At 38.6% G+C, this 12,319-nt stretch overlaps 1 protein-coding gene across 2 annotated transcripts in view; it reads left to right on the top strand.

Moving 5' to 3' along the window:
* The window catches only part of tbcd (tubulin folding cofactor D), a 202,840-nt gene that overhangs the window by 77,145 nt on the left and 113,376 nt on the right, over window positions 1-12,319 (top strand). The window lies entirely within an intron of this gene.

Below are 12,319 nucleotides of genomic sequence, written 5' to 3'. Positions count from 1 at the left end.
CTCAAGTTTAGTGTTCAAGTTCCTTCTGAAAATATTAAGCACTAAAATGTATGGTTTGAAACAGGATTCCTAAACACAAATGAGTTTTCCAATGTTTATAAAGCTCCAAAATTTTCACATTTTATTGTGTATAAATCCCATTTCAATAACATTTCCTTTAATAACCAAAATGAGCATACATAATGACATATTGTATCTTTATAACTATTTTCTTGTGGCAAACAACATGAATATTACAAGGGTGCATTAGAGGATATTTTCTGTGGTTTCCAGGTTAATAACAAAATTACATTCGTTCTATCCAACATCAAAGTGTTCCAACAGGAAATCTGTGTGGGTGTGGATATTCGTTAAATCAGTTTTGTGAGTGGTTGAGTCATGCAACCTGTCTTCATGCTGTTGTCTCATGTGTGGTTTGGTATAATGGCAGCACTCTTACTGCATAATAAAAAGTCTGAATAATCATCCCAGATGTTAGTAGGTGCTATAAAAATAAAAATTACTGTGGTTGTTACCTGTCAAAATATGGACATGATTACCATGTGCGAAGATATGTCCCTGCCATCAGTCCAGCAGTTAATCAGCACATGAAGACGGAATTTAACAGTTCATTCTGTTGAATATATTGGCTGTACAACATGTGCTTGTGTGGCATACTCAGGTGTGTTAGCTGTAAGAATCCATTTGCAAATCTCTCATAATACCTCAAGTTCTCCCAAGCTCTTAATATTATGCTGCAAGTCAAAAAATGCAAATGTACAAATCAAGTTTTATACCTTCAGCAGAACACTATACATCTGCCCAAAAGGCTATACTCGAAACTAGTATTGACCAACATTTTTGATTCTTCATAATGTACATCTACTAACATTTGGAATGATTATTCAGACTGTCTTATTGTGGATGAAAGAAGGGATTTGAGCAGCAGGGACAAATAAATGACAAGGAAATGGGAATCAAAAGCTTGGCTAAAGAGAAGGGTCTGTAAAAAGGCTTTACAAATCAGTGAGAGAAAGAATAATACACACCTTGAAAATTACATTACCTTAATGGGACCTAATGTGGATTTCAACATTCTTTCCAGCGGGTGGATGGGCAAGGAGCCCACAAGAATTGATTTGGAAAATGGGCCAATTGGCATCTAAGCATCAAATCATGAGAAATGAATGATGGTTTGGATGTGGAAATGAAAGTGGATGGAGTGCTAATTTGAGATGTGCAGAAAACACACATTTTCACTTCATTCTTTGTTAAAGAAAACAAAGCTGGAGATAAGTTGTTATTTGCAAGAGAACAAGAGTCTAGAAAGTTGGAACACCGTGACCAAGATTGCAAACTCTATATTTAGTTAGTTGTTCTCTTAGCTTATTCAGTAGATGGTAAGTTGTCTCTCTGCTCTCTTGTTGCAAACAGATCTTGCAAGCAATTACTCTCCCTGTGGTGGTGGAGCTCACCCTTCATAGTGAAGAAAAATGAAACCTTTATATTAAACGTACCAGTTGGAGAGAGAGACCTTGTAAAATTGGGATGATATTAAGTAGTCCTTTCTGGGGCACTATAATGTGTGACTACTTCCCTTTCACACCCCAACAGCTAACATGCAAAACATCTTCTAGATGTTCTGATTCCAGATGAGATAGAAATGCCAATATTTTTAGCCATGTCCTTCTCTCTGACCATGTATCATTCTCTGGATTAGAGAATGAACAGGTGATATATTTCTTTTGTAGTTGTATTTCATAGTAATTTGTCAGTGAAATCTTTGAAGTTTAATGATCTTATATCTGCATAGTTTAAATAAATTATTCTTCATTTAGTTTAAACTGATCTGGACCTCTTCCCAAAAAGCTGTAGGCAGAATTGAAAATACTAATTGACGTTGTGCCATGATTGAATTCAATGGCAGAATATACTTTGATGGTGGAATAACCTGCAAATTAACATCTCCTCTGTTAATGTGGACATTCTGTATGCATATAGATACATAAAAGTTCCTCCAGCACTTTTTGTGTATTGCTCCAGATACATCTAGCATCTGCAGAATTTCTTGTGACTATGTATGCATATATTGTTTTTCAGCTCAATGGGCAGAGATAGTTTTATAGAACAAAATACTTGCTGTACTTGTGACATATGTTTCTTAAACACAGTTTTCAAAGACGGGTTATTAATACAGATCATTAGATTGTGTTGCAATGAACATAGATTTAGAATAGCATCACTTAGCAGGACACTATATTTTAAATAGTTCAACAAATTATTTCAATATTTTTAACAGAAATACTTACGTGTGGCTTCTGATTAAGCCTGCATAATAACATTTTTAAAGGACATCTTTAATTCTCTCCTTTACCTTATGGTTATTTGGTACGTTATTCAGACAATGGAGATAAAGCCATGCAGTTAAGAAAAGGCACTTGGCATATACTGTATGCCCAACTCCTTCCACAGAAGCATGCATACCTTATCTCTGGGCTCTTTCTCCACACCCTTGTCCCGTCCGTTATCATAATCACTTCAAGAAAATATCCTATTTTTGACTAGGAACTAAAGTTTATTTTAATTGATAAATCACTTTATGTAAAAGTATTTTATATGTTATGTTCTTTTTGTTTTCAGATACAGTGAAGTATATGTTAACATGCTTGCAATAGTCAATGGTGCAGTTATGATTACATAAGTCTTTAGTTTGGTAGGTGGTAAGGATGTTTTATGCAATCTTTTGAGTGAACATCAAAAATCATCAGAATATTTTGAAATTGTTATTCCATTGTTGGTTTATTTTGTTTTGCTATTCTGTCCTTAAGGTTTCACTTTGCACCTAGAAGCTTCAGTTAATCGTGCCTGATTATCACTGAAATTATTGTTCATTATGCTATGACCATTTGCCTGTATGGACTTTAGTAAGGCATTTGATAAGCTTTTGCATAGTAGGCTGGTCCAGAAGGTTAAGGCACATGGTATCCGAGGTGAACTGGCTAATTAGATTCAAAATTGACTTGGTGATAGGTGGCAGAGGGTAGCAGTGGAAGTATGGTTTCCTGATTGGAAGTCTGTGACCAGTGGTCCAGAGCAGTTACAGGTGCTGTGACCCCTGTTCTTTGTGATATGTATTAACAACTTGAATGTCAATGTAGAAGGTATGATTAGTAAATTTGCAAATGACATGAACGTTGGTGGTGTTGTGGATAGTGAGGAAGATTTCAAAGGCTACAGCAGGATATAGGTCAGATGGAAAGTTGGGTGAAGCACTAGCAGATGGAATTTAATTCTCATAAGTGCGAGATGCTGCATTTTGGGAAGTCAAATGGTGGTAGGACATATACAGTAAATGGTCGGGCATTAAGGGATGTTGGTGAAGAGATGGACCTTGCAGTTGAAGTCCATAGCTTTCTGAAAGTGGCAACATGTAGATAGGGTGGTGAAGAGGGCTTATGTCATGCTTGCCTTCATAAATTAGGGCATAGATAGTTGGAATGTTATGTTGCAACTTTACAAAAAAAAGCATGGTTGGACCACACGTGTGCAGTTCTCGTTGTCCCACTAGGAAGGATGTGGTTGTGCTGGAGACAGTACAAAGGACATTCACCAGGATGTTGCCTAGATTGGAGGACTTCAGTTATGGGAAGAAATTGGATAGGCTGGGCTTCTTTTCCCTGGAGCAAAAGAAATTGAGGGGTGACCTGATAGAGGTACATAAAATTATAAGGGGCATGGGTAGAGTAGATGGAATCTTTTTCCTATGGTATGAGTATCAAAAATGAGAGGGCATAGGCTTGAGGTGTGAGGAATGAGTTTTAAAAGGGATATGAGGGGAATGTTTTATTTTACACAGTATGTTTGATATCTGGAATGTGCTGCCAGATGTTGCGAAATCAGATACACTCACAATGTTTAAGAGGCATTTAGATGGGTACTTAAATACGCAAGGCATAGATACGGAGCAAATGTGGGCAAATGAAATTAGAATAGATGGGCAAAAATGTTGGCATGGAGGTGGTGGGCTGAGGAGCCCATTTCAGTGCTATACACAACTCTATGACACCAAGATAGCTCAGATACTGTTCTGATAAATCTCCCACATACCAATTTACGTCATAGTAATCCATGTAAGTATGGACCATATAGATTCTGCATTTTTCTCAAAAACTCAAATAATCTCTCAAATAATTTTGGAGCAGAAAAATTGTTCTGTGAAATAATTTATCCTATTTTCACAAAGTTCTGGAACATATTTGTTTGTCTGCAGGGGTTATATTTAGATGAGATAAGTTGAGAACGAGTAATATTTCAGTATCCATTTAGAAGTTGTAGTTGTCAAAGAAATCCTATTTATTTATGGAGATCTTTGTAGAAATCTGTACAGGGTTAAACGGCAGGAAAAAAATCTTTGGCAACTGAATGTCAGGTTTAATAATACAATGCTGTTTTGACATTTAAAAAAAGCTAAACCATTTTGACAAGTATTGTCCTTCCTTTATTTGCTGAAACTTTGGAACAAGTACCCCAAGGGGTAAAAATAAATTCTTGCCACCTAGGATTTCACAAATAAAGTCACTGCTTATATTTGTCAGTTTCGTGCATTAGTTTTTCTTTATATAAAGTAATCAAGAAGTGCAAATACTTTTTGTAATTATTTTTCGATTGTAAGATCTGAAAATTTTCTTTAAAAGGTGTAGGGCAGAATTGTGTCGTACTGATTGAGGTATCTACTTCACTCCTGTTAGTTTGTTTGATGTTCTGAGTCCCGTTAGTTGCCAACTTTGTCAATGGCTAATGTTTATATGTGTCCAGAAGCTGGATACTAAAATGAAGCTAGGTGTTTAATTGCAGAAGGGGAGGAACCAACATTGTGGTTTTTATATGCTTGCTCCAGAATTTAGCTGAAGTATAAACAGGAGGCTTTTAGGTTTGCAAATTTTTTTAAAAAAACAAACATGGGTGTCCTGTAACGTGGCATCTTCTCATGCAGACCAGGATGTTTCCAGGTTCACTCTGAGGACTGACAATGTGAACTGATAACAGTAGAGGTGCTGTGCCTATTGTATAACATAGCATCCCTCTGGCTATTTGCATGGACATTTGGCCTCTGTTGCAGACTTGAGCTCTTTAGTTCTACTTCGCTTTTTCGTTATTTCATCCTCTTTTTGCCCCTCCAAACTTCCTTTTTGCCACCCTCCTGATGTTTTACACTCGCAAAACCAAATTCTTCAGCATTCATCTCTCCTACTTTCCTGCTTATTTTATTTCTAGGATTACCCTATAGCCTCCCTCAGTGTTGATATTCTCCAAAAGACAAATCGTGACACTTCTTTGCTACCTCCTTGTGAGCAACAACTCCAGTTGTCTGTATTATTTACTCCCTGCCTCTCCTGTCCTGCCCATCTGCCAGGGGCTAATCATATCAGCATCCTCCACATTTGATGCACTTTTGCAAACCTTGATAATTTGGATCCTTTATCATTTCTGTCTCCTGTATGTGTATATAGTTGTGGGCAGTGAATTGCCTTTCATAAGGTTATTGGCATTCTTATCTTGGCTTTAACAGAAATATGGCCGAGGCATGGGACATGATTTTTTTTTCTTAATGAAGAGCCCCTGCTTGGCTCTAATTTCTACCAGCTACCTTCAAGATGTCACTCTATTGCTTCAGCCCTCATATCTAATTTATTCTTTGATCTGTCTTGCTACTCCTCTGGCAAATTCTCTTTTTGATTTCTCACCTTGTGCCATCTGCTATACCTCCCATTTAAGATATTTCTTCTTCATCTTCCATTTAAGCATACTGTTAAGTTTCACAATGAGATCTCTTTTCTCCTTCAGCCTCTGTTCTGAGTAACTACTTATTCTCAATAGTTTCCATTTCGATGCTTTTTTTGTTCTCTTCCCTCTGAGCTTGTGCATCTTTTTTCCCTAAGTAGAAAATCTATCACATATTCATAACCATCTCAAGATCTTGCCATTTCACATTACCTTTCAATCAATCATAGTTGACGTTGTTGAAGCAATCCTTGCTTATTTTCTTGTTTGCTCTCCACCTCCCACAAAACCACATTCTATCACTTAAATTAAGCAGGAGTAGGTCCCTTGAGCCTGTTCCACCGATTAATAAATCATGACCATTGTAACCTCAGTTCTGTATTCCATTCGACCAACAGTAACTTTAAACCCTCTTATCAAGAATCTACCTAGGTCTGCTTAAGAATCTCTCATTCCTCAGGTATAACAAATTCCGAAGTACTTCACCTCTGGTGTCTCATTGATCATGGAGGTTCTGTAGTTTCTGATTGTCGAATTACTTTTTGGTCCAATATTTTTCATATCCAAGTTCTTAATAAAATGATTAGTCACTCTCATCTACGTTGCTCACTCTGGCATACCACTCAACTCCGAGGCAAGCACATTTCATAGCCTTTAGGGAAAACTGATTTAATTGTCATCATAAAACTTTAATCAAATATCTGCTAGGAATAGAAAAATAAATCCTGTTTTCTCCTCCATCACAAACCATCTTTCCATGTTTATTTTTATCCTTTTGCCCAATGATAAGTGCAAGTCATGAGGGTGTCTGTTTATGCACATTTAGCAAGTAATTAGGAAGACAAATGTAATGTTAGTTTATTGCAAAGGGGTGGAATATAAAAGCGGATGTCTTGCTGCAACTATTTAGGATATCTATTATATCCATTATGTACATTTTGGTATCTTCATTTAAGGATGTACATACTTCCACTGGAAGGAGTTTAAAGGAAGTTCACTTAGTAGATTACTAGGATGAAGGGATTTTCTTATGAGGAAAATTCAAGCTGAATGGGCTACATTCATTGGAGTTCAGAAGAATGGGAGGTGATATTATTGAAATATTCAAGATTCTGAGGAAGCTTGGTAGGAAGATCCTGAGAGGACCTTTCCCCTTGTGTGGGAATCTAAAGCTAGGAAGTGCAGCTTCAGAGCAAAATGTCAAAGTTGAATTTATTGTGATATGCACGAGTACTTGCAAGCACAGGTGCAGTGAAAAACTTACTTGCACCAGCATCACACGCATGTACCATCTGATACACAACATTCACAAGAATAATCATAAATTATGCAAAATTATAATTTGTATATAAAACACAATTAGAACAAAAAAAAACAAAGTCTATTGCAGTGCAAAGTGATCATAGTGTTGCTATACTGAGTTAATGATAATGGTTGTGCAGGTTGGTTCAAGAACCAAATGGTTGAAGGGAAGTAGCTGTTCTTGAACCTAGTGGTGTGGGACTGCTCGATGATAGCTGTGAGAAGATGGCATGGCCCAGATGGTGGGGGTCTTTGATGATAGATGTTGCTGCCTGCATGTAGATACAACCAATGGTGGGGAGGGATGTGCCATTGATGTATTGAGCTCTCCACTACTCTCTGCAGCTTGTTACATTCCTGTGCATTCAAATTGCTGTACCAGAGCACAATGCAACCAGTCAGGATGCTTTCAACAGTACATCTGTAGAAGTTTGTTAGTGTTTGGTGTCGTGCTGAACCTCATTAACCTTCTAAGAAAGTAAAGATGCAGGTGCACCTTCCTTGTGATTACATCTATGTGCCTGACCCTGGACAGGTTGTCCAATATGTTAATGCTCAGAAATTTAAAGCTGTTGACCCCCTCCACTGCCGATCCACCAATATAGACTGGTGCATATTCACCCTCCTTCCCCTTCCTGAAGTCAGTGATCATTTCTTCGGTTTTACTGATGTTGAGCAAGAGGTTGTTGTTGCGACACCACTCAACCAGATGTCCTGTCTCACTCCTGTACGCTGGCTCATCACCACCTGTGATTCGTCCAACAACAGTAGTGTTGTCGGCGAATTTGCATATGACATTGGAGCTGTGCTTAGCCACACAGTCGTGTGTATTGAGGGTAGAGCTGGGGGCTAAGCACGCAGCCTCGAGGTGCACCTGTGTTGATGGTCAGCGAGGAGGGGATGTTGTTTCCAATCCTCGCTGATTGAGTCCATTTAAGATGAAGTAAAGGGGGGGGGGGGGGGATTTCTTCTTCCCGGTGCTTGTGAATCTCTGGAATTCTCTTCCCCAGAGGGGTTAGATCATTGAATATATTCCAGACTAAGATAGATAAGTCTACTGTGGAAGGATGATGGAGAATGGGCATGAAAGTGGAACTGAGGAAAACATCAAATCAGCCTTGATGTTGCTGAATATGGAGCTGTAGTGGGCAGGCACGGTAGTGTAGCGGTTAGCGTAACGCTTTACAGTGCCAGTGACCCGGGTTCAATTCCCACCTCTGTCTGTAAGGAGTTTGTACGTTCTCCCCATGTCTGTGTGGGTTTCCTCCGGGTGCTCCGGTTTCCTCCCATGTTCCAAAGACGTACGGGTTAGGAAGTTGTGGGCATGCTATGTTGGCGCCGGAAGCATGGCGACACTTGTGGAACACTCTTAGCAAAAGATGCATTTCACTGTGTGTTTCGATGTACAGGTGACTAATAAAGATATCTTAAATGGCCTATTTTTGCTTGCATATTTTAATGTTTTTATAGACTATCCCTTAAATGATATCATCTGTGTACCCACTTGCTGTTGAAGCTGGACTATTCCGAAATGTGCTGTGAAGATGAAAGACAAGGTGGCAAAGATTTTGAAGGATTCAGTTAACGACCAATATTTTAACATAATGTTTTGGACAGCTTGCTGTATTATGTGAATGGAAACAATAATTTGCATGTTTACAGGAGTGCTCACTTTTAAGTGACTGCTCAAGAGTTGATTTAAAACCTTCAGCTGCATAGTTGAATTGTCCTAATATCAGATGCTGTTCAAAGTGTGTTCTGAAATTCTTTCCTATTGTACACCTAAATATAGATGGTGTTCAAGAATTAAGAAGGTATCTATATTTCATTGCAATTGTGGAACGTATAATATTTGAGATGTGGAATTTGTTATAACCAAATTTAGTGCAACCAATCAGATGTGGGATTTGTTTTATCTTTTTAAACCATGTCTTCATGCAGAGAATAATAATGCTGGAGACTGGAACTGTAACTACTTTAGGCTTTCTGTATCATCGTATTCTCAGGTCACCTGTAGCACAGACATATGAAGGTCTTTCTACTCTTCCCCTAATGATTCCTGTCTCAAATGCAACCCAGGTAAACCAATGCAACGTTACACATTTTCCACCACAGCCACTCTAGTGGATCCCTAAGTCAGTTGGTTAATTATTGCAGAATTTTTATAAGCAAATAATGAAAAAGTTAGAAACACACAGATCAACTGCCAACTCTGGGGGGAAGAAAACACAGAATAATGTTTATGTTATACTTTGGCAACACTAGTGAAGGGCTGTACATGAAAGCCCTTTTATTACATGGTGTTGTAGTATTTTCAACATTTTTTTCCATCCTTTTAAATGTGCATCACTGGAAATACTATATCGATATTGTAAAGGAAAAGGTAGTTTGATGTTTCAAAATATACAAGTCAGAGGGGAACTCTGAGAAGGATAGAGGAAATAAATAACTTCAAACTCTACTAAACAGTCTGCTTCCAAATATTTTTTAATGGCTTTCTGAGTTAGTGATTGCGAGACAAAAGAATTTCACTTTTATAGGGCGTAGTTGTATTTCTCAGAGACAGCTTAAGGTATTTTTATTTAGAGCGAGTTAGATTTCTTTGTTACTACTAATCTCTAAGCTAGTGGAACTGATTTGATACATAGCAAGGTTCTGCAAACAGCAAGCAAATAAATATATTAAATCTACTTTTGGTACATTAATTTAGAAGCAGTGTTGGCTAATACACGAGAACTTGCTGCTTTTGTGAATGGGTCTTTGCATCGAATTGAATCCTGAGAAGGAGACAGTACCATGTCTAATTATTTTATCTGAAGGATGCTGTTCTAGTACTGCATTGTGGTTTTGGTTTCGATAAGAAGTTAATCTCAAGGAATTGAGTTTGAATCTTTTTAAAGTTTTGTCTTCTCAGGGTGAGGAATATTAATGGTAGAGACAGAACTCTTCCATTTAGGCAATGTTTGTCACCATAAAGAATTCAGAGTTCAACCATTGTGTTGGCATTTTAAGGTCTTTCTATACTTTGCCAAGAATCACTGCCTTAACATGTAATCCAAGTAAACCAATGCTACATTTTTTACTTTCCATCCCAGACATTGAGTAGGAGGGGTATGACCAATGGATGTGGTAAAACAGAAATAGGCAGTACCACTAAGCCACAATTCTTTTTTTGTTAATGCTTCATAATATCTAGGTACTTTGTCTAAATTGCTGCATCAAACTGAAGATTTAGATTGGGGTTGGTGGGGGTGGTGGTGGTGGAGATGGAGATATTGATTTGGTAAATCAACTTGGTTTGAGAATAAAGTACAAAAATGTAAGTTTTTGTCAGCTGCAGTTACATTGTTAGTCAAGGCAGGGCAGAATTTGACAGGTGACTTGATGCCTTGAGGGCACAACAAAAATACATTGGCTAGGAATATTGTATAGGCTTTGTGCATTAGGCACATGGAATAACCAGATTGTTAAACAACTTGTATACATTTTTTTTAGTATTACTGCTTTACATTTCTTACATTTTTCAAAATTTTAACAATGGATATTCTCAGTGCTAAATATTAATATTCCCAGTGAAATATAATGATTTTGTTTTATCCTTCAAGATTTTTGTCAAATGAAGGAAATCTGAAGTGTGACATGGTTTCAAGAACATTGGCCATCGTAGGCTTTGTGGGAGACCTGTGTTATTGTTGTTGTCTTCTTGGGCAGTCCCTTGGGATTGAGGATGACTTGCTTCCATTCCAGTTTTGTTCTGAAGTGTCTAATGAGGCCTATGTAGGAACGGCAAACTCATAGATGAGGCAGGAGGTGGTTGAGTGAATGGGTAGCTTGTGAGGTTGTGCGTTCTTTCTGCCATTTACAGAAGGCTTCTGTGTGCTCCCAGTGCATGGCCTTGTGTTTCTCCACACCAACCTGATTGCTCGTTCTCCACTTTGAGCAGTCGTGGGCCACAGGTTCCCTGGATTCAGTAGGGATGTTGCACTTCTTTAAGGAAGCTTTAAGCATAAACTTGAATCTTTTTCTCTGCCTGGTAATCTCTTCCCACCTCCAAGCCATGGTGTACTTGACTCACAAATAAATACATTCCCATTGCTGTCTGTAAGGAGTTTGTATGTTTTCCCCATGTCTGCGTGGGTTTCCTCCGGGTGCTGTAGTTTCCTCCCACATTCCAAAGACGTACGGGTGGGTTAACATGGGTTTAAATGGGTGGTGTTGACTCGTTGGGCTGGAAGGGCCATTACTGTGCTGTATAAATATTGTTTTGAAAAGGTTTAAAATGCTGACTATTTCTTGTTCCCTTGCAAATAATATCAGAATAGCTGTGTTGCAATCCCAAGTGAAAAACTTGGTGAATTACTTTTCAATTATTATGGTAGCCACATTTATTCACGTTTTTGCACTTTACAGTTCCAGCTGAAAAAGCAATATTGTTAGCTTTTGTTCCAGAAAGCAATGGAGTACAGATGCTTTAAATCTGAAATTAAAAGAACTGCTGGAAATACTCAGAAGGTCTGTTAGCAACTGTGAGGGAGAAAAGTACTTAAAGTTTCAGGTTGCAGCCCTTACACTGGTTTAGATACCTCAAAGGTGAATTTTTCCAAGATATGTTCACTTTGGTTATGTAATGAGGAGTGTCAAGCTCTGTTGTGGCATGATGAAACATCCTCTGTCAGTCTTTCACGTCACAAGCTCCATGCTCTCCTGTCAGTTGAGATGGCCTTTGATTATTAGATTAGTCTTTAGGTAATCTGTATAACTTCTATACAAACAGTGATGTGAGTGTTTACCATGTTGTGACAGTCGAGTTGCAAGCATTTGGACTCTTTAGCTGCAATATTACTGGGTGGGTGGGTGGTGATGGGGGAGTGGGGGAGCTGGTTGAGGGGTGGAGAGAGAGAGAGAAAGAGGAGGGAGGAGTGGCAGAGTAGAGAGAGTGATGAGAAGAGTGCTCGGTAGAAGGAAAGATGAGGAGAGGGGTGGAAGGGAGGGATGAGAAGAGTCTCTGTTCACTCCACTCTCCCCTCCCCTCCCCCTTGTGCCCTCACTCTCTCCCTCTGCTCTCGCCCCTCCCTCCGCTCTGTCGCCCCTCCCTCCACCTCTTGATGCACTCCTTGCGCACCGCGCCCCCCCCCCCCCCCCCAATTTTAAAATTCTCTTCCTAGTGATTGTTTATCTTACAGACAGAAAGTTTGAGATCTGCCCAAGGACATAGTTTCAGGTAAAAAAATTTAATTCTGAAAAGTCAAAAGAAGTT

This window comes from Pristis pectinata, chromosome 18, assembly GCF_009764475.1.
Source record: "Pristis pectinata isolate sPriPec2 chromosome 18, sPriPec2.1.pri, whole genome shotgun sequence".
Lineage (NCBI taxonomy): Eukaryota > Metazoa > Chordata > Chondrichthyes > Rhinopristiformes > Pristidae > Pristis > Pristis pectinata.
This window is presented reverse-complemented; position numbering and strand designations above follow the sequence as displayed.